The sequence below is a fragment of the Ammospiza nelsoni genome, chromosome 10 (genome assembly GCF_027579445.1).
Source record: "Ammospiza nelsoni isolate bAmmNel1 chromosome 10, bAmmNel1.pri, whole genome shotgun sequence".
Lineage (NCBI taxonomy): Eukaryota > Metazoa > Chordata > Aves > Passeriformes > Passerellidae > Ammospiza > Ammospiza nelsoni.
In genome coordinates, this window is record NC_080642.1 from 10,203,604 (window position 1) to 10,225,993 (window position 22,390).

The 22,390-nt window shown below is 47.4% G+C and overlaps 1 protein-coding gene across 2 annotated transcripts in view; it reads left to right on the top strand.

Moving 5' to 3' along the window:
- Window positions 1-7,178: 7,178 nt before the first annotated feature.
- The window catches only part of LPP (LIM domain containing preferred translocation partner in lipoma), a 317,335-nt gene continuing 302,123 nt past the window's right edge, over window positions 7,179-22,390 (top strand). The window contains exon 1 of one of the 2 annotated variants that reach the window (XM_059479296.1): window positions 7,179-7,194. The gene's annotated coding sequence lies outside the window, so the exon portion shown is untranslated. Of the gene's footprint in view, window positions 7,195-13,871; window positions 13,901-22,390 lie in introns of those variants that run through there. The other variant, XM_059479295.1, reaches the window with a different exon arrangement.

The window sequence follows — 22,390 nt, forward strand, 5'->3', positions numbered from 1 at the left end:
CTGACATCTAAAGGATTTGCCAAGGCACCAGTGAGATCCTAAGGTCTCTCCAGTGCAGCCACAAACTCAGTGTTCTCAGGTTATTACTTTGAAGGAAAGATGGTGCTTCCAGCACACATTTACTCTCAAATTGTCCACTAAATTAGAGACAATTTGCAAGAGATCTATGAGCAATCTGGTTTAGCTCTCTGCAGACATTCCTCTCCAGCCACAAGCAGCTCATGAGCAGTTTGAGCCCAGCTCTGGTGCCAGGGATCTGTCACCTCACTGGCAGCGGGGCTGGGCTGTCTCCTCGTTGATCCAAATTTTTGATGGTGTGAGGAAATGCGCATTCAGGGATGGCTGAGCTCAGGGATACTGAGGTGCCTTGCATTGCCTCTGTGTCCCAAAGTGGAATGGAGCAAATGGAGCAGCCTGTGGGCAGAGACGCTCTTGGTCAAGGTCAAACGCGGGCTGAAATGGGTCTGTAAAAATTCTTGAGTTAGTCCATACTAATGTGCTGTAAGATGTACAGAGTTCTGAGGGTAACTAATAGAGGTAAGGAGTCCATCACTTTCATAGCCCAGAGTGATCTCCCAGAGCCTAGGGAAGGGCTGTTGTCTTCTTTTATTGATGGTGCACTGAGGCACAAAGCTCCAGAGTACTGGAAAGAAACATGTTGGACAAATGTTTCTCATTAAGAAATGTTTATTTGTCAGACATGATTCCTTTCATGTAGTGTGTGTGGGAGTGTATCCATTTTAGCAAGATACTCTAGGAAATGTTTTCTTGGAGTCAGCATGGAATTTCTGGCTGAGATGGTCTGTTGTGGCATGGTTATTCCTGGGCTGGCTGGGAGTCACATCTCAGAGCTGAGGCTACCAAGGTGGGAAATTAAAACTGGCAAAACTGATTCTCAGTCACTTCTGGCACTGTAATTTGCTTTTGATTGCATGCTTTTTGTCCTTTGTTACAAGGGAGAAAGTCCTCCAAAATGTTGAGAAGTTCTGTTTTTGTCACAGTAGAGATGAGAAAGATTCCAGACTCTCCAAGATATTGGCAAATGGTGGAAGCTTTTCCAGTTCAAGCTGCAATTTTCCCCAAGTCCCACATCTGTTCTACTGCAGAGCTGCATACTTAACCCTGCTTTTCTGGATAGAAAATTATGTAAATAAACCAATTTCCTTTCTAAAACTATTATTCTAAAACTGCCTAATCACCTCATGGACAAAGGGCAAAGCTGGCAGACAGAAACTGGAGACCCAGCAGCCATGTCCTCTCCTTTTGACTTCATTGTCCTCTGTTTACAAGCTGGTATGTCAGATTGGTCACAGCTCTCAGTTCTCAAGGCAGTGGTTTTCCAAACGAAATACTTTTCTCTACATAATTTTCTTTGTATATATATTTAGTATAAACCACATTAACCTCTTGCTTCTTCAAGGCTTTCAATCATTTAGGACCTCTGTAGGTGTTTTGAAGCACTTCACACAAACACCTCCTGAGCCAGCAAATCCAGAGCTTTGCTGTTGCATAGGGCACTGTCTGATGGCATCATGGAATTTGGGCTACCTAACAGCCCAACAGCAACCTCAAGTTACTGGGAACATCCACCTCAAGTTACCTGTCTTTGCCATTACCAACTGCACAGCTTTTGATTTCTTTAACTCTTCTCATCAATCCTGTTCTTCGCTCAAGTCTGCCCAAAGGCACAGAAAGGGAAATGGAAATGTCCAGGGGTCAAGCACAGAAATCAAGTTTTGTTCAGATGAAAACAATCAAGAGAGAATGTACTGCCTCTGAGCAGGGTGGCCAGAGGGTCACTGGCTTATTTTTCAGTCTTGCCCAAAAACTCCTCTTGGATCTGTTCAATGCAGCTCAGACTGATTTTCATCCAGAAGAGCTCTTCATATTTTAATTTTGGTTTCTTTTTTCTTTTCCTTATTTCACTGTGAATTATTTATCCTGTGTTTCACCAAGGGAGTCTAATTTTCTAATCTTCTCCCTTCCTAATATTTAAGATCTCTCTAGGTGTCTCTGCAATACACCCATGTTCCCTAATCGAAGGAGTTACAGACAAAATCCACAGTTGGCATTTTTAGCTTGCAGAGATAATATTTTTGTGGCTGTATACATTTCCATGAGCTGTAACTCTATTTACTTTAGCAGAAGAGTCCTTAAGATTGACGAATGAAGAAACATATTTAAAATATGTATCTTGCAAATGTGTTAATGCCTATATAGGCTATAGGTCCCTGTGGAAATAAGAAGAGGCATTCTTTTAATAAACAATGGAGTGCATCCAGTTTTTCTTCCTACTTATTTCCAGCACATTCACTAAAATGCTACCAGATTCAATAATATTTGTCTTTTTCTTGGCTTCTTACACATAGAGCTTTCTTCCATGACAACAAGTCCAAGATTTTTTGGAGCTGAAGCAGGAATGATGATTTGTTTTTGTTGTTGTTGTTCTTCTAACCAGCTGTCTTTGCTCATCTTGCTGTCACTAGGAGAAGACATCTGCTTAGTACATTCAATATTTTCACTTTGATTCTCAACGGGGAGGTCAGAACCCGTGCAAAAATGTCCCCCAAAATATTTTGTTACCACAAATATTTCTTTTAAGACTGGGGTACTTTGTTTATTCAGTGTAGGCTCCATAAAGTATTTAACTGATTCTCTTCCTGTTTGGCAAAGTATTCATTATTTCTGTGTTCAAATCTGGACATGAGACATTTACCATTAGTGAGATTCTGTGCAAGATACCGGATGGCATAAAATACAAAGTCTGGCTTCTGCTTTAATTATTACACATCGTTCTGATGAGATACTAGAAGTTTGGTTTTTTCCCCTACTAAACTGAGACCCAGAGTGAGGATTGTTAATGAAATTATCAACTTACCAATTCTTTGTGTTAATTTCATCAAAATTCATTAGAAAAAAGGAGTTGTGCTAGTGATGGTTTGGATGTGGCAAAATGCTTCAGGCAGTTCTTTCTTCTAGGCACTAGCAAGTCCCTTCCTCATTAACCAAAGATACAGTCTAGCAAAACACTTCAGTCCTTAAATTCACCCTGTTCAATGGAACCCTTAAATCTAAGCTGAAATCTCTCTGGGCTCAAATTGGATTTAAGCATGTCCTTAAAATGAAGTATGCTACACTAGCACATTGCTCGACTGTACTTATCAGCACTGGAATATAGCAGTTTTACAAAACTTGACCATTCCTGAGGCACAGGCTACTGTGGCTTAGGCTGTAATGAAGTAGAGCAGGGAGGAGACCCTAAGATGTTTGCAGGAAGGTTTATACTTTCCTGAGCTACACCAGATTCACCATGGCCAACAGTGAAATGATATGGAATTAGACAGGACTGATGGCCTGGTAAAACTGAGCATCTTGAGAACCACTTGCAACTCCAAGATGTGCCCAGAGAGGGAGGGTTTAATGAGGGGTACTATCTCTGATACACTCACAGAAAATTGGGGAGTTTGTTGGCGACTGTATTTCTCACCAGTGAAGATTCCCTTGGGGTTTTGGCCCAGTGTCAATTGTGTCAGAGATCTGTGACTCACTAAAGCCTGTTCAGTACCGTGTCTTGCATTCCTGTCTGGGTGCAAACATACCTGCAAAAGTGGGGAATGACAAAGCTTGGCCCCACTGCTGTTTCTAGATTCATTCTACCAGGCAGCACACGTGTATCTCTCAATCAGAAACAAGCACCCTGCTGGGAAATTAATTCAGTCTTGCAGGATGAGTCTTTTCTCTCCGGTCTGCCTAATATCCATGCTGGTGCTTCCTCATTCCTTCCCAGTGCCACAGGAATGCTGTTGCTGTGAGCTCAGGTTTTGCATGTGCTTCCAAGAATGCCCTTTAGAGATGGAAGGCTCAAGTGTGACACTGCATGTCTTGGTGAAAACTGGCGTCCTCCTGGCGAGGCGGGTGAGGAGTGCTGTGGTTTGGGGCAGAGGAGTCTCCAGTTGATCTAACACTAATTGCATCTGATCTTTGTCTCTAAATTAGGTGGCAGCTCTCCCAAAAACACATGCTTAGTGTGTTTTCCAGCCTCTTTGGCTTTTACCCACAGAAGAATTAGTTCACCAGGTGGGTGATTTTCCTGTTGTTCTGGAATTGTTGCTAGTGAGGGAATATCTCAGTTCCCCACAACTTCATCTGATTAAGAGCTGACTTGCAGCAAAAGTGACTCGGGTTAGAGATAAAGCAAACATATCCAGCTGTGAAGTTCTGGAATGGATCCTCTACATATTCTTATGAGCAGGGTAGCTGAACCCCTGTCAGTTTAGGCAGTGCTGCTTCTGCTTTACTGCTTGAGAGGTGGAATTCCTGCAGCTTCCTAAGGGTTCTTCCCATCCTGAGTTTTTTGTTTCGTGATTTTTTGCATATGAAATCTCACTGAAAAGGAGAGACGCAAACTCTGAAAAGAAGGTTTCACTTGCTGACTTCTGGAAAATTTGCACAGAATGGGGTTTGATAGGAGATCATGGTGTGTCATTCCCTGTTCTAAACCTTGTGCTGTGGGTTTCCTCCAGACATGGAAAGGTGAACTGACTGGTTAAAATCACACAATACAGGGAAAGTAGGAGCAGAAGCCAAGTTTCCAATCTCCTAGTCAAGCACCTTAAACACTAAAAAACTTAATTTCCTTGAATTAATACTGGCCCAGGCTGACTCCTGTATTCCTGCCTCCTGACTGGCCTATGCAATGTCAGGCATTTCAGTCTTTTGCTGTTTAATTCATTTTGCTGCTATGGTGCAGGGTGCGGTAGATATTACCAAAGGAATGATTGTATGTTTGCCAGTATTTTTGATTCTTTCCAGGCAAAGAGCAGATTTTCACAGCCAGGCTCAACACCTTGAATTTTCTACTTTCATTTCCAAAGTGTATGATATCGGTCATGATAGGAAACTGAAAAAAACCCAGAAAATTCATGCTGTGTTTGACAAGGCAGTGACCATTCTGGGCAGCACGTTACAAGGGTAATGGGCTGCAAATCAAACTTCTGCTGCTGTGCTGCAGAGGATTAGTCACAGTTCATCTACCAGCAAAATGGAGGTAGTAGTAGTTACTATCTCAAACTCTGGAGGCTCAAAGCTTAAAACTTTTGGGATCATTTAAAGGACACCTATGGATGGGCACGGTATTCTATCTTCTGTTAACAGCACTGGAAAATTTCATAAGCTTGATGGATAAAGAAGCAATAATTGTTGGATATGGGACCAGGAAAATATTTGACCACTGGTTTTGTCTGAAATACTAAATGAAGAACCTTGTCTCTCATCTCGGGCCAAAGGGTTTTTTTCTAGTGTTCATATACTTCCCCTAGACACCAGTTGACACAACGCAAGGGCTGTGGCAGCTCTGCAAGAACACTTGAAAAAAGAAAACCAAAACAGGCAACAGTTCCTGTGTCTGTCTGCCATGGAGAGCTCCACCACACTGAGATTGACAGACATGGGTGCCAGGAAACCCCCGGTGATGACCACTTGCTCCTGGAGGAGGAAAATCCCATTGTGACTCATCCTCAGGGCACAATGCAGGAGCACAATCTCGCAGCCCAACACTCAGCTGGCAGGAGACAGGTGAAAGGTAGGTTCTGCAGGAGGGAACTGCACCTGGGTTTACAGGGCCCCAGGCAAAGGCTTTGGCTGCTCAGCTTGAGCTGGTGCTGCAGTCTCTTCCACCTGGGAATCAGCCATGCCCATCTTTCACAAGAGGCCAGGTTCACAGAGCACTGCTGGCTCTCCAGGTAACACCTACGGCACGGGGCCCGGGTGACTCACAGTCATTCGGCTTTGCTTTAGGATCTCAGCAGGGTTTAAACACCAGGTAGGCAGCTAGAACAAGGCTGGGGTGTTTCTAGTCACAGTCCCAATGCTTAGAAAACACCTGCAGCCATGACTGCTCATGCAGATTTAGCTGCAGTGCTTCTAAGGAGCCAATCTGGCCCTGGCAAGCCTCTGTTCCTGGGGGGAATTTAGCACCTCTGGTACACAGGGCCAGCACGAGACACCAAATCAACCCTAGAGAGGGGTTTGCACTGAGGATTAAATTTGGGAAATGCCATGCTTTCCTTTCTGAGGGGGTCTGCCAGGGTGGGGTGAAATCTCTTGGGGTCTCTGATTGGGAAGTACACTGGTTTTGGCAGCCACGGAAGGTGGAGAGAGGCTGAATCACAATTTTCTGCTACAGCTTAAGTATTTTAGGCACTTGCTGTCCTTTATTTTGTGTCCAAATGAGCAATCTTGCCCTCCTGGGGCTGTCAAGCACTGACTGCGGACATTAAAGCTGGTAATGGGATAAGATGTAAACATCTTCTTGAAAGCACACACCAGAGCCCTTTCTTTTAAAAATGAAATACATTTGAAGTGCCTGCAAACTCACCCAGAAATCTCTTTCCAAATGAGTAAGGTTTGGCAAGGCTCCCCTGCACAGCCTGAACACAATGTAACCCTCTGCCTTCCCGCTCTCTTCAGGGCAGATGCAGATACCGAACAGCTACTTAAAGGGTAACATTCCATTATAAAAACAATCACACTCAACATCCCAATTTATTTTAATTGCAGTCCTTAGAAATAGCCAAAAAACAATCAAACAGAAAGCAATCAGAAAACAGTTTCCCTTCTCCCTGCCCTTAGTATTTGCAACAAGTCTTGTTTTGAATCTGTGAACAGGCAGCTCCTTTGGAACTCCCTGCACCTTTTTCACCTCCCCTCGCCTTGTTCTTTGCCCCAGCTGGGGAACAACAGATTAAAAGCTGGTTGGAGAAGCACCCAAAGACTCAAAAGGAGCCCTGGACAAAACTTCCCTGCGAGAAGTTGGATCCCTAAGGCACAGGCTGCATTTCTGGGCCTGCGGCTCTCCTGGCTCCGGGATGCAGAGCACAAGGTGATGCTCACAGGCTCGGGGTCCCCGTTCCTCCCCGCCCCGGTACTGGTAGCCGCTACCGCCCGTCCCCCACCCAGCGCAGCCCCCTCCCGCCGTGCGGCCGCCCCGGCCCCGGCCCCGGCCCCGGCCCCAGCCCTTACATGGACAAATCTGCCTGCAGGGAAAGGCAGGAATTTGGGCCCTTGACGTCAGCCGCGGGCAGAGCGCGGCAGCCCGGCAGAGCGGGAGGCAACGGCCGCCGCTTTCGCTTTTTGTTCCGGGGCCGTCCCGCCGAGCTCGGGGCCGCGGCCGCCCCTCCCTGCGCCCCAGGGGAGGTAAGGGCCGGGGGGGGCGCGGACGGAGGGATGCGGGAGGCGGGAGCGGCGCGGCCGGGGGGATGCGGGAGGCTGACGGGCCGGAGGGAGGCAGGCAGGGAGGAAGGCAGGGAGGGATGTGCGGGGCGGAGCGCGGGAGGGGCCGCCCGGGGGACGCGGCGGGAGCGGCGCGGGGATTCCGGAGCCGGGAGCGCGGGAGGGGCCGGCGGGGCACGCCGCGGGGCAGGGGCGCGGAAGGGGCCGCCGGGCGGAAGGAAGGGGCCGGGGCCGGGCCGTGCGGGGCGGCCGCGGGGGGCGGTCCCGGTGCCGCCCCCGGCCCGCCCCTCGCCGCCTCCTCCCGCCGCCGCCGCCGCGCTCGCCTCCGCTGCCTCCTCCCCCGAGGTATTGTTGCAGATAATAACTTGCCCCCTTCCTCCCCCCACCCCCGTCCGCCCGCCGAGGCAGCTGTGCCACAGCTGGAGCCCCCGGCCGGGGCGGGGAGCGCTGCCGGCCGCCCGGGGGGGCTGCCCTGGCTCCTCCCTCCGCCCGGGGCGCCGCGGCCGCCGGAGGGGCCGGCCCGGTGCGGTGCGGGCTCGGCCGCGGGGCGGGGGCAGCGCCGGGCCCGGAGCAGGGGCAGCTTCCCCGGTGCTCGGGCGGCCCCGGTGCCCGGCTCCCGGCCGGGGTCGGCGGGCGGGTGAGCCGGGCCGGGCCCCCCGAGCGGGCGGACGGTGCCGCAGGTGCACCTGGCCCGGGCGGCGGCTGCCGCGGCCCCGCCCCGCCGCCCGCCGACCCCCGGCCGCGGCTCGTAGTAAATAATAAGTTGAGTAAAGCTCCGGCAGCTTTTTATATGCCGGGGGAGGCCCTGCCTTCCCCACCAGGTAAGGACGGAAAAGTTTCCCACACCCTGACGTCACCCACGGCTTTTTTTTTTCTTTTTTTTTTTTTAGCATAAGTTTTTTTTTCCGTCCCCCTTTCTTGCTCTCCTCTTTTGAACAGGCAAACCTTACTCCTGCCATTGCTCGGGAGCACTCCCCGCGCCCCGGGGCTGTGCTGGGGACCCGGCAGTGCTCCCGAGGAGGCGGTGATGAAGCAACTCCTGCCTAATTGCTCTGCCTCCTGTACCTCGAGGTGCAGCTTGGCCCTGCCGCTGAAACGAACGAGAGTTGGCTTCTCCTGCTTTGTTTTGGTTATTTTTTGTTCCTTTCTTTTTTCCTACACCTGTAGGAATTGACTTTTTAGCCCAGTTGTGTTGTTCTTGATTTAGTTTCCTGTCTATTTCTGTTTTGCTAGGCAATTGATACACAAAAATTTAAGGAGCTTGCGGGAGCCATAAGACCTGCTGATTGTCTCCCTACACATTTGCAACACCTTGGTCCCTCTGCACAAAGGGGTTTTGACCCATGCAAAAAAGGAAGGTCTCACATAGAGCCACAGGTGTTTTTGGAGACATTCTAGGATTTCTTTGTTTTCATGAACTTACTTACCTGTAGAGTTTATGCTTATACATTCCAGGAGTGATTTCTGGGGCAAGAGCTGAGGGAGTGGGGAGTGCCTGGGAGCTGGGTGATACAGCAGATGCTAGCTCACCAAGTAATGAGAGAAATGGGATATTAGAAAAGTATGGGAACATGCAAAGCTGGAGAGGAGGACACAGCATTTCATCTCTATGTTAATAATGTGGCTGTGTTCTTGCTGAAAAATGTTGGCAGCTGTCCTGTGTGTAATTCAGCCTGTTGTGCACCAGGACAGTTTACGGGATGTGGGGGACTTTCTAATTATTCCCCACTATTGCTGAAGCAGGACTGGCCCACACAAGGCTAGATAATACTCTGTGATTTCCCTTGGGAAATATGTGTCTATGGATAAAGATTTATTGTTGAAAATTACTCTCTGTCTCCTGGCTTGGTCTGTCTTACCCTGCCCACCCTATGACCTTACAGCCTATTGCTCCTAAATTTATTAGCTCTGTTATTCCCCTATTTCAATTGTTTGGCCTTTGTTGGAGGTTTTTCCCTGCGGGATGGGCTATCAGCAGCTCATGGTGTGGGTGGTGGCCACAGAGCCACCTGTCAGCCAGCTCCTACCCTCCCTGTCAAATCCTGCCTTTAACTTTGTTATGATGCAGGTGCTGCTAATGGGCCCTTCAGGCTTGTTGCCGTTGTTCCATAGATGGTTTTCCTTTAATTGTTTTATTCGGGTTTTCTTTTTCCACCTGGCTCAGCTTGTGTGGGCTGGGAAAAGCTGCCAGATCAGGGACACCTGAGTCCAGCAGAGCAGCAGCAGTAAGTTGCCATCAGTGATGGTCCTGTAGAGAGATGCTGTGTAGTGGTGGGAGACCACTACAAAAGTCACTCCCACCCTGTGTGTTGTGTGGCTGTGGGCACATTGGCTGTGTGTGTCCCATGTTGCCAGCAGTCCTGGTTGGTGGCATGCAGCCCTTGTATGCTGTCTGGGTGAGCTCCAGGTTGGAAATGAAAGACATGTCCAGGAAAATGAAGCTAGAACTGTCTCATTCAAGTTTCTTTAGGTGCAGCTCCAAGCTGCTCTGAATTGCTGATGTTCAGTCTCCATGGTGCCTGGGTCAGTGAGAATTGCTGCTTTTCTTGCTGTACAGCTGTCTCTGTCTTGCCAGCCCTGATTGCCTGGTGTGGTTGGTACTGGTGGGGCAGAGATGCTGGTATCGAGCTGGGAGAGAAACTCCAATTCCTGTTTCACAGAGGTAAGATTTTTACCTTTGGAACATATTTGTTCCAAAGAGATCAGCCTGGTTATCATGGCAGGGTGCTGGTGAGCTTGCCCATCTCAGTGTGGGTTCCAGCTCTGTGAATCCTTTCTCTTATTCGTGTCTGGTGGAGAGTCACCCAGCTTTAGGGGATAAAAGTATTGAATGGTGTTGTCTGTGGTGTGCTGTTTTGAAACAGGAAAAACAGGCAAAAGCCTGGCTCTGCACTGGCAGGTCAGAAGTGATATTTGGGTATTGGGAATTGTGTTTAGTTTACCTGTCTTGTCTCCTGGAAATTTGCAGAGCACATTGTATTTCCAAGTTGGATTCCCCTGAGAAACACCTTCAGCTGTGCTGCATTAGTGAGGTAATGGGCACAATGAGGGACTGGTGCAGTGTAAATCAAGCTTTCAAGCAGTCTAATGGCAAATTCAGGTGTGTATCCCTTGTAAAGCACTTGTTTCTCTAGGATGTTCAGGGATGAAGCTCCAGAGCTGGACTAGTGAGTTTTGCGAGGTACCTCATAGTGTTGGTTGCAGTCTCACGGGAGCTTGAGTGCTTTTACATATAACATCATCGGTATGTATTTTTAATTGTAACTTCTAGTAAGAATTATGGTGTGGGGGTTCATGTTTAGAGACACCATTCTGTTTTGAAGCCTGGCTGTTGCCTTGTTTGTTAAAATCACCTGCCTTACTATAAAACTTAAGCAATACTCTTGTGATCAGTCAAACTTCGTGTATGTAGTTTTGGAGAGGGATAGTAAGAATGGCTGGGAGCTGGAAAACTTGAGAGAGTTTTATGAGCAGTGTCGGATCACTCCTGTTAGAAGGACACAAGTTAGAAGGGTGTCAGAGAAACAGTGAGTGCTGTGGAAAAGGGATGTCTACTCCTCTGTAAAAATGAAAACCAAGGTGAAAGTGGTCGATTCAAAATGAAGAAAGTGCTTTTCAGTGTAACTGATGGTGGCATTTATCATGCAGAATGTTGTTGAGGACAAGTTTAGCCAGTCTGAAAAGAAGATGGGATGATTGTATGAGTGTCAGATACACTGAGAGTTGTACCCAGTTTGTGCTGGTGCCCGTTGTATCATAAACATCTAATTGGAAAGAAGAGACAGTTTCATGTAGGTTTCCATGAAGCATCTCTGTCTGACACTAGATAGACACAGATAGAGAAAAGCAGTAGCTTGGTGGATGACAAATTGTTCCAAGAACAGTTTCCGTGTGTCTGTGGAAACAAATACCCTCAGGGTGCCCGCAGTGGTTTCTCTATTGCTCTGCCCATCGTGGTTGTGTGAACAATACATTCTCAGTGGCTTTTTGTTGCTCCTCAAGCTTCTGAAGGCCTGACCCTATAGCTCAGCCTTTCTCCTACTGAGCTCTTCTCTCCCTGACATGGCTTTGAGAAACACTTGCCCACTCTGCTCTGGCTGGCCCCAGATGCTGGGTTCCACCTTTAACTGATTGTCCAGGCTCTGGTGTGCTCTGGGGGAGCCCTGCTAAGCTGGAGCTAAGTCCCTCTGAATGCATGGAGAGGTTTTAAAGATGGCATCAGGATGGTGGGGAAATATACACTGGCCAAGAGTAGGTCCCTTCCAAATCAGGATATTCTATGATTCTTTAGATATGTGTGTGCTTTTTAGGTACTTTGTTTTTGATGGGGAGAAACCTTCAGGAAAGTAAGATGAACACAGAGTCCATGTGACCCAGCAGAAGTCTGTGATTCAGTGACTGTGTTTGCTGTGTGCACATGTGAGTGTGACAGGGATGCTCCTGTCTGCAAGACAAGGTCCTCCACAGCCAGTCTTTCACCCCAGTAGCTTCCTCATCTCCCTTTGCTCTCGTTCTTGTACCAGTGTAGTTCTGTAAAAAGCCCGAGAGATTACTGCAATTGCAGCCAGAGCAGGGGAGGAATGAGCAAAGGAGATGGAAACCATAAATTATGAAAGGATGTGGGTTATCTGATGCACAGATTCACAAGGAACAATGCCTTTAAAGAGTGTGGGTTATACATAGGAAAATACTTGAAATAACTTTACAAACGAGGGTTCCAGAGGAGGGATTGGAGGGAAGGGCCTGTGTTGGGTGTCTGTGTGTGCATTGGAGGAGAGAATCAGTAAAGTTTGAAGAACTTAGTGTTTTCCTCTTTCTGATTTAGGAAGCTCTTTGTTTTGCAAAATAGAAACAAACAGAGAAAAGAAAACAACAAATCAAACCGAAAACCACAGACCAGAAAAAAACCCCACAAAACATTAAAGCTTTTGAGAGCTTATGCCTGCCTGAGAAGCAGAGTTTAACAGGGTTGGTTCTTTTCATTCATCCTGCTCCTGGGCATGGCAGGCCATGTAGGGCTGGCAGTGTTTTCCAGTCCAAACATGAAAATAACTAAAACCCATTACCCACACTTAATCATTGCAATTAAGGTTATCGGCAGAGACGACTCAGTGGAGGTTCTGTTTTGATCTCCAAGAGCTGGTTTCGATCGGGTTCTGAGCAACTGCAAGCGCTGGCATGAAAATGATCTTTTTTTAAGTCACTGTCAGCAAGTCTCTGTCATTTTAGACTGTCAGTATCTGTTGTTGGGATCTGTGGGTGACAGTGACACACACGTGTGAGTCAGAAGAACTCCCAAACTATCACAATATGCTCAGGGAAGGAAAACAAACATCGGTGGAGTTGTGGGCTGCTGATAACCTTTTTTTAGACAATGTTATAAACTTTGGAGTGTTGCAGGCTGTTAGGATGTTTTCTGTTGTCCTCGATGACATAAGGGAGCCTTGGAGTACTGTGATTCCTCAGCAAACCCATCAACCACTTAGGTTGGATTTGGGGCAGAGAGGGATGCATGAGGGTCTCTGGCTTATGGCAGTTTTGTTGCTGGGTCCATCAGCCCTCTTTGGGGTTTGCAGATCTGGCTGGGAGGGATCCTGTCTTGTGCCTTAGAGAGTTTATGCACATGAGCACCCTCTAAGTAGGTGCCATTCAGCTCCTGGCTGCCTTCCTCCCCTTGCTCCTGCTGCTCAGTGATGCTTCAAAGCAGGAAAACTTCCGCCAAATCTTGGATGATTGTGCTGCCAGTGGAATAGTTAGTTGAGATTTAATATGGCCATTATCTTTAGGTAATAAAGTATCAGCTAACTTGCCATAACTATCTTGTTTAATGTCTATTAAAAGCCCCACATACTTCACTCACTGGGTGAAATTTAGTAGAAGTTCATTTAAGCATTTACTGCTTATTTAATTTAAAAATAAGTTGATGTCCATGACTGGAGTAACAGGCACTAAGGATTTAATTAACATTTAGTAAACTGCTCTGTTAGCTCTGAATTGCAGGTCTTGTTTATGCATCAATTTGTAACTACCTTCTCCTTTTTTTATTTTTTTTTTTGGCCATTTGATCTCATTGCGGGGAGCTGGAGTCATCTTCTATTCTCCCTCTGCTCCTGATCTCTTCTCACATGGAGAGGCTGTGTCAGGGCTGTGGGCTGGAATACTGCTGAGGAGCCAGGACCCAGCTGCTCAGTTGTGAGACCAGCCCAGACAGCTGGGCAAGGGCAGGTGGGATGGAGGAGACTGAATTGGCAGGTTGTCCCACAGGCCTTGAAAAAGGGATCTATGGAGCCCCATGGGCTGGGTAGAGTTGCACTGTGTGGTGGGTTAGAAATGGTCCACCTTCAAACCTTCCCTTAAACTGGGCTCTGTTATGTTTAAGTATCTCCTGTAGGGCTTTTTCAGTGGTGTGGCTGCTGCATGGAATTCAGTGGAGGGATAGAATGTAAGAAAATAGTGCAGAAGGTAATCTCACACCTGAGGAGTTGCAGCTGTACTAATCACCAAAGATTAGGAACAGGCCTGCTCTTAACAGGCCACAGCTGTGTCCAATAAGGAGATGAGTGCCACAAAAGAGTGGGTTAGCTGGGTGAAGAGGGGAGCTGGAGTTTGTTGGTTGTGCTGTGAAGAAGTCAGTGCTGCAAGGAGCTGTCCATGAGAAATCACTGAGAAGGTATGGAACTTTTGCAATTGGATAGCAAGAGGTGAGGTTTGCTTTTTGGACAGAGAATGTTGGGGTGTTGCTACAGGTCACTTGTGGGTGGTCCTGCTGCAGAGGCTGTGGTGGTTGTAGCCCAGCTGGGGTGGTTTCTGTGTCAGTAATGTGCATGTGCATTTTCAACGTGCTGTGTGCACGTGCCCTAAGGAGATGTCTGTTTCAGCAGTTTATTACCTTACCTTAACAGATTTGTATTACTCCACTTAGTGAGGCATGAATGAAAGCAAGGAGTCTCCCAGATAGTGCAGGCAGCAGCGGCTGGGCTGGGAGAGTGATTGAATTAGCAGCTGATAAGTGGTTGCAGCTCCAGCTGCTGCATCATCACTGCCTCACGAGCCTGGGTGTCAGTGCAGTTCCTGTTCAAGCTCTTTGCTGAGGCACATCAGCTGGCTTGGATTTGACACGCCTTGTTGTTTGAGATAGGGACTTGATTTGCTTATCGTGGGTTTGGGCAAACCTTGAGGGATACTTCAAGGTATTAGTGTGGGCAAGACAAGCCTATAATCTGGATAGCCCCAGAAAAAAATGGATAGTGATTATGGCAGCCACGTGGGAAACCTGTAGTTGTTAAAAGAATGGTGTTAAAGTTGAAAAGTCCGAGTGCTCCAAAGCTATGAAATGCCAGAATGAAGGTCGTTGAAACCTTAATTTCAGCCTCCCCTGCAATCAGGTTTTATGATATACCACTTAATTGCCAGAGCACCTACTCTTTGTGCCCAGAGTGGAAGGTGATACTTAATGAGCATCTATTCAGTTGCTTTTCTCTTTGTGCAGTGTGTGGCCCCAAGCCTTGTTTACCATGCACTGTTCAAATTTGAGACAGAATGCAGAGTTATTAATTTTCTTTGGTGCTTTTCTGGAGCACTCTTTGCTCTTTCATTGGAGCACTTTGGAAGTTGGAGAAACTATTTTTGTAGTGCCTTCCCAATGTGAAGGAAAGTTATTCTTGCCATTTTACTGGTGGAACACTGAGGCTTGAAGAGGCATGTAACTAGCTGTCTCACATCACCCTTGACTCTGAAATCTTGGAGTAAAAAGGAATTAGACCAGGATTGTTCTCTTAAGTGTGCAGTCATAACTGATAATAATGCAAAGGAATGGTTGGGAAGAATTGTTTGTAATTACAGACTGAAGTTAACATCTTTTCTGCTCAACTCTGGAGATTACTCTGAACTGTTCCTTGCACTTATGCTTATCTTCTCCTATATTTCCTGCTGTACCTGCCTCTTATGCATGATCATCATTATCTTTGAGTGGGGGCAAAGCCTGTACTTACCTTACTAATAATGAGTATTAAAATACCTCGCTTAGTGTGGAAGCTGGTCTTTGCCTCTGGCATTTGGAGGCTAGAGCAGCTTAATGCTGTTGGAACTGAAATGTGGTGAGGAGGTCCAGAAATGAGCCACAGAGATGGTTAAGGTCCAGGGGGTATATATGTATAAAAACATCTTTCAAGGAGTAGAAGTAATGAGGGCTTCACATCATCTGCTCCATGCTTCCTCAGTGACTTGTTTTACCATATAAAGTGTGACTGACATTTGTCAGGGTTGGAGCTTCTTTTAAAGCTTATTTATCACTTCTGATCCTGCAGGCTATTTTTTTGGAGAACGAGAATTATGCCTTCCTTAGCACAGTTTCACTTTGGTGCTTTTTCAGAGATTCCGTTTCTTTTTCGAGTTCCTTGGGATGCAGAGCTGAGCTTGGAAAACACGACATTGCATCTTTGCCATTTAAGGAGGTCTTGGTGAACCTTCTGCATAGTAAGTTTGAAATTCAAGTGTATGAGTAATCCAGCTGAACTCTGCAGTTACTTGTGTGCCTGAAGATAAGCGAGTGTTTTATCACTGTCCTGTACCCAAATTCTAACCTGTTCCCAAGGCAGATGGATGGGAAACAACAAAGTGCGGTAGAGTTAAAGTTACTGGGGAGATGTTGGGCTACTGTAGCATGCAGAGTGACCAGAGCCTCACTGCAGTGAAGAGTCAGCCTTTTACAGAGCAGGAGATCCTACTGTGAGTGGTGCAGACATCTGCAGACTTTTAGCAGTGGCATTAAATGAAGGACTGTGGGGCAGAAGCATATTTTGGAAATTAGGAATGATGCCTTGGACCACTGCATTGCTGCAGGAATGAGTGTGAAGTTCTTGGCATGCATCTCCTCTTTGAGTGTCTCCCTCTGCATCTGAGGTTTGGGAATGTGGCCAGAGCAGCAGGTGGACTTAAAACAATATAAATGAGTATGTCTTTCTAAAGCACTGCACCCACCCAGGTCCTTGAAGTGTCTGGGTGAAAGGATGGCAGCTCACAGAGTGCCTGTGTGTCTCCTTCCGTGGCTTGGCACGGCGTGTTTTGCTCTGTTGTGTGGGAGAACTGTGAACTTGGGGTGTGTGGAGGCTGGGGAAGTCAGTTGAGAAATTTTTAAGGACTACATCATAGCCTGAGAGAAGGAGCTGTAAGAGCAGAGCTCGTTGCCTTACTACGCACGAGGATCCCTGCAGGGTGTGTTCATTTATAAGTCATTCTGGATGGAGTTAGTTACTCCATGCCCTCATTGCACACACAGCCTACAGGCAGTGTGTTATGGGCACTGTTCCTACAGCTGGGTATCAGATTTCTCTGAGGATGCAGGGCAGGTGGCTTGATATCACCTCACCTTTGCACTGTGGGGTGTATTGCTGTTCTGTGCTGTGCCCTGGGATAGGATAGGGGGGATTGCTCCAGTGTGTTACAGTGATCACCTGTGCTGCTTGTCCCCGCCCTGTCTGCGATCAGGCCACTCTCTGGGCTCTTGTACTGAGATCCACGTCACCCTGCTTCCCTGGATGCCATGGCCTCAGCCTCCAATCTGCATTCATTTGCACACCTGAGGTGCTGTGTCAGGTCTTGGGTTATGCCATGAAGTGCCAGAAGTCCAAGTGAAAGTGATCTGCTCCAGCTTTGTTGGCTTCAGGACTGCATGTGTTGGTGTTCCCCGTCCCTTGAAGTGCAGTGAGGCACAAGCAACCTGATGGGTTTTTGCAAGAACTCTTGATAAATTTCTCGTGTCTCAGGTGATTTGATTCATGCCTGATTAAGGGTGTGCCCACTTTCATGGGTGGAGCTGGATGTGCAAAGGTAGCTGTGTTATCAGAAAGTCACTGGCTCATCTCATTTAGTTTCAACTCCCTTGGCAGAGGCACCTGCTAAAGTGGGAATATATTTTGTGTGTTTTAGTTGTGCAAATTCTACCTGATGTAGAATGAAAGCGATTCCAGGTGCTTTTGATCCCCAGAAGGACAAGACCTATCCATCTTAGGAAAGACATGAGTAATTCTTGGTATGGTATTGCTATACTCCTGGGTTCCTTTTGTCCTTTGTTTCCATATCCCATAGCCAAGATTTTCTTGTGTTGTCCATATCTCCAAATTTGACCAATAGCATCTTGGGCTGGGCCTGGCACTTGTTTTGCTACCTGGAGGAGAGTTGTGAGTCTGGCAAACAGTGTGCATCAGATTCCTGTGAAGGCAAGCACAGAGCACAAGCTGCACCCATGAGTGATGTCTGGGTCTGAGGAGGTCCTGCCCTGGGAGGTGAAGAATGCTGAGAGAAGAGCAGAATGATTGACTTGTGAACATGGTGACTGATTATGAGCAAAGATCAAAAAGATGTAAAAAGTGCTTGTTAGCAGATTGTGACTAAGATAAATACCTGGTAAGTATTGAAATGTGTGGAGGAAAGGGAAGCAGTAGCTTCTGACAGAGAGCAGAGCTGTACATGTAGGATTTGCAACTTGGTGCAAAGCAATTCTGGGTCATGGGAATGTATGGCTGCTGTGGGTCTGCCACTTATGTCCCTGTAACAAATGTGCACAGTTCAATCTGGTACTCACTTGGGCTCTTCCTGTCCTTCCTGGGGAGTTCATCTCCCCCATGGCTGTTTATTGCTGCAGTTTCTGAGCTGTGCGTACTCGCTGTCTCATTCCTCAGCCCTTACTCACAGGAGGCCGCTGTGTGAGGGAGGGACACCCAAGAGAAACATGAAACTTGTAAAGTCCCTTGCCACGAGGAATTTGGGTGGCTGATCAGCTGCAGCTGGGTGTTGGGGAGCCTGCTGGAGGTCTGTGGGCTGAGGGTGTGATCTGCAGCACTCCAGAGCGTGGGATGAGCTTGGGGGAAGGTGGTTTTCCCCTGCAAAGGGCAACCCCCCTCTGGGGGCTCCTGGTAGAGCTGTGCTGGCCTAGCCTGTTAGCAAAAGTCAGCTACATTAGCAAAATGTTGTGCATTTGGATGGGGTAAAGTGGAGGAGGGGAGCAGTATGACTCACTGAAGTTACCAGCGACCAGAAGTAGGCTGTAAGCTATAGGGGACACCTCGTGCCTCCATGCTAAAGCAGTGAAATGTGTCACGGGAGATGCAGCCCTATGTGCAAATACAGTGTGTGGGTTTGGGTTTTGGTCCAGCATTCCCAGCCATAAATAGGCCAGCTCCTTCCTTACACTAGCGTTTGTGTGCGCTTCTCAAACATGAACCAGCTAATCCCAACAGATGTTTGGCAGGCTCCAGAGCCCATAAGGAAGTTAAATATCATTGCACTTTGCTAGAGAGATGCCCAGGATTCCAGTAACACCTGCTAGAGGATCCCATTGGAGCTGAGTGTGTTGGTGGCTGTGTGGGCTCAGCTCAGCAGGGCACCTGCTGCCGTTGCCTCAGGCTGCTCTGCCACTGTGTGAGGGCTGCCTGGGCTTCCATTGACATCAAAGATACAGCTTCCTTTGGTTGGTGAGGGAGAATGGGATTTAGCAATATGTTTATACACTCCCACTTTATTACAGTCTAGTTGAAAGGACAGAGCTGTGGGTTTTGTTTGCTGCCTGCCTTTGTCCATGTGTTGACGTGTCCACCTCCATAGGGGTTGTGTGTAAAGTCCTGGTTGGACTGTATCCTTTGCTTGAGTTCCTCTCTTTCCCCAGTTGTCAACATTTAGTTGCAAGCTTTAACACCTCTGAGAACAATAAAGTGGTGATTTATTCTGGAGTTGTCTCTGGACTCTCCATTTTGTGATTCAAGAAGTCTTCAAGAAGGACTGGGGCTCGTATTAATTTCTGCTGGCTTCTATTTCTGCTCTGGCTGGGTGGCTGTCCTGATTTTTAGACAGTGTTGTAATTGTAAAGCTCTAAGTGAAGTGCTTGGGACAGCAGTAGGATAGTTGTGGATTACTAATGGGTAAAGTACTTTCCTTAGGTGTTTCCCCACTCCATTCTTCATCAGTCTCCATGAAATAGAAATGATGGCTCTGAATACCTGCATGTAGTTAAAACTTCCTGGAGTCTCCTCAGGGCACAGACCTCACCAGATTTTGCCTTTCAGCACCTCAAGGACAAGTCTTGGGTGTCTTCTGTGATGACAGGGGCTGTGGACTGCTTGTCCTGTCCCTCCTTGCTCTGAACCTGCTGCAGTCCCTTCGCTGCACCAAGTGTGTACATCTGACTCCAGCCCGTGCTGCCAGTGGCTGCTGCCCAGCCATTTTCTCTGCATTAGTTTAATTGAGTGAGGAGCTTGCAGGAGCAGCTATTCATTCCCCTGGTAACTGTGCTTGACAATCAGGAGTTATTCTGGGGGTGAAGGACTGGTACAGATTTGTTTACCTTGGTTGGGGATCCGTAACCCCTAATAGTTTCTTGCTCATAGGAGCTGAGTGGACTTGGTTTGTTGCTAATTAAAAGCCAAAAGGGTATGTAGTCTTTTCCAAAATAATTACCATTTTTGGTGAACAGAGCAAAACTATGCTGACTTCCTATTTGTTTCCAAACCCCTTGCTTGTGTGCATGTTACTTTGCACTGGCCCTGATGCATGGGAGGGCCCCATCAGGGCCAGCAGCTCCATCCTGGTGCACAGGGAATTTGTGCTTGAATCCTTTGTCTGCTGTTGGACCAAAGGATAAATATAGAAGCAGCACAGGGTTGTTAAAAATGCTATGAAGTTAATAATTGCATTTGGGATCGAGGATGTGTTTTCTTGGTCAGAAGCCATTAAAGGCTATAGAAGTGAATGTGTGTACCCTGTGTGCCAGAGCGTGTTTTTATCTTGGCTTTTGAGGGCTAAAAACCAACAAGAAGGAAAAAAAAGGTTTTGAATGTGTGTGTGTGCTGACTACCATGAACCTCAGTTCTTAGATAGTTTAGTTTCTACCAGTAATTGGTTTCAGCTATACATCAACTTTGATTCATGTGTTGAATTGGGCCTGCTGTTACAGTGGAAGATGCCTCCTTTCCTTTCTGTTTGCCCAGTCTCTGCTTCTGTCAAGTTTTTGCCTTGACAGGACTGTATGTACAGCAGGAGGGGGTCAGAGGGTCTTTTGCTTTTTCGGCTAGTTCTGAGTGTCCATGCAGGTGTTTGTGCTCTTTCTGTGCAAATTGGAGGGTTGGCTGATGGCACTGCTGGGTTGAGGGCTGAAAGATGTCCAGTCCAAAGTGGCTGGGCTCACTGGGTGCCGGGTCCCGAGCTCTGCACCTGCTCTTTGCTCTGTGTGAGAAGAGCAGAAACACATCTCCAGCCTTCTGTTTATCCTCACCATTACCTCACGGTGGGGCTTGGGCCTCTGAGCTCCAGCTGGGGTGGGAGGAATGTCTGGGCAGCAGTCAGTGCTGAAAATCCATCCTCTCAAAGGAATGGTGCCAGGGTGGGCATGAATGTTTCAGGACTAGGTTCAGAGGCTGGGACACGATCAGCTCCATTCATAATGCTCTGGAAATGGATGTGTTTGACCTGTTGTAGAGGCTGGTGGTGGCAGCTGTGCCCACTCATCTGCAATGCCCCCGTTTGCTTTCGCACCCTGGGTACAAAAGTGAGTTGTGTTCACTTTGCACAGGGAGCATTCCCAAAATTGCTGTGCTCTACTGTGGCATGTGCAGGGAGCAGCAAAGGGACTGTTATTTTCTTAATCTGCCTGTTTGATGAGGCAGTATCTGACTGTGCCCTTAGCAACAGGTTTTTTAATGCAGATCAAGTCTCCTGTTTTAATTGACTAAGAAAAAAGAACTTGAAGAGGGTATGAACCCATGACCTTGAGATAAATAGTTTCTTATTGAGTTCCTGAGCCCCTAAGCTGCCTCCTCTTGTGAGAGTAGCATGGTTTAATCAAAGGTCAGAGGCTTTGTTGCCTCTGAACGCCTCAGAAAAAGAGGGTGACAGGAGAGAGTTCTCCCTGGTCCTCTGTGACTGCAGTAATTTTTGGCCTGTCAAGTTCCCTTTGAGCTTGCTGTGCTTGTCCTCTGTTCCTGGGTGATGGCTCTCTTGACCTTCTGTGGTCTCTGTGAATGCTGATAAAGACCTGGTGGTCAGGTCAGCTGTGTTTCTGGGGGTTGGAACTATATATATGGTTATATATATATATATAGGCAAATGACTTTTGCAAGGCTGCTGTGAGCTGCTGTGTGCAACATGCAGATTCACAGCCCTGATAGGACATGGCCTTTGCTTGCCAGCTCTTCCCACACTGCTCCCACGCGTGTCTCCTGTTTCTGGGCTGAAGGCCAAGTGTGGTATCTCACACACTGCTGTGTGGTCAGTCTTGGCATGTGCTGACTTGTGCTTGGCTCCTGATGCCTAAGATGTTGCAGCTGATCACAAAGGTCCCCCCTCATTTTATTCTGTTTCCTTCTTGGGTGGTGACTATATGTCTGTACCTCTTGTGAGAGGAGCAGTATTAGTCTGTCTTTCTGTCTCCTCTTCTGCCTTCTGTTTTCCCAACTGCAGTCACTAATGCTCCTTGAGTCTGGCTGATGGCTGTCATGGAGCTGGTCTTGCTTGCACATTGGATGCTGACTTCCTTTATTCTCTGCCAATTCTGTTTTTGAAAGTACAGTCTGGCAAGTCCTGGAGAGATCTTTGCCTCCAAAAGCTTCCGCGGTTCCCTTCTGTTTTTCCCCATCACCGAGTAAAAAAATAAAAACACTTGGCTGGGTAACAAATACTGGCTTCAAATGCTGGCGACAAAATTCCTGCTGACAAGCTTAGTATGGTGGGGTAGGAGTAGGTGAAGACAGGTGTGATGGTTGTGTTATGCTGTGAGGTGCTCCTGTGAGTCTCACAGTGAGACAGAAGGAGGTTGAAGAACCCTTTGCTGGTCTCGAGAGGTTTGTACCTTCGGTGTGATGTTGCGATCGCGTGCTGTAGCGAATGGTTCGAGTGAGTAGATCTCAACTCTTCCACAATACAGCACCCAGGTGTAGCAGGTTGGAGGATATCACATGGAAAACTCTTGGAAGAACAGAGAAAATTAGTAGCCAAGAAAACTTTGTGCTGAGAAGCCATCAGGTACATGGGAAGAAGTGTGATCTCTCCCTGCGAGCACCGGTGAGTTCCAGTAGGGCTGCTGGGAGATGTGTAATTGCTAAGTTTGCCACTTTGCAAACCATAAACTTCTTTCTTTTCACTGAGAAACAGGAATGCAGACAAAGGGAACCGA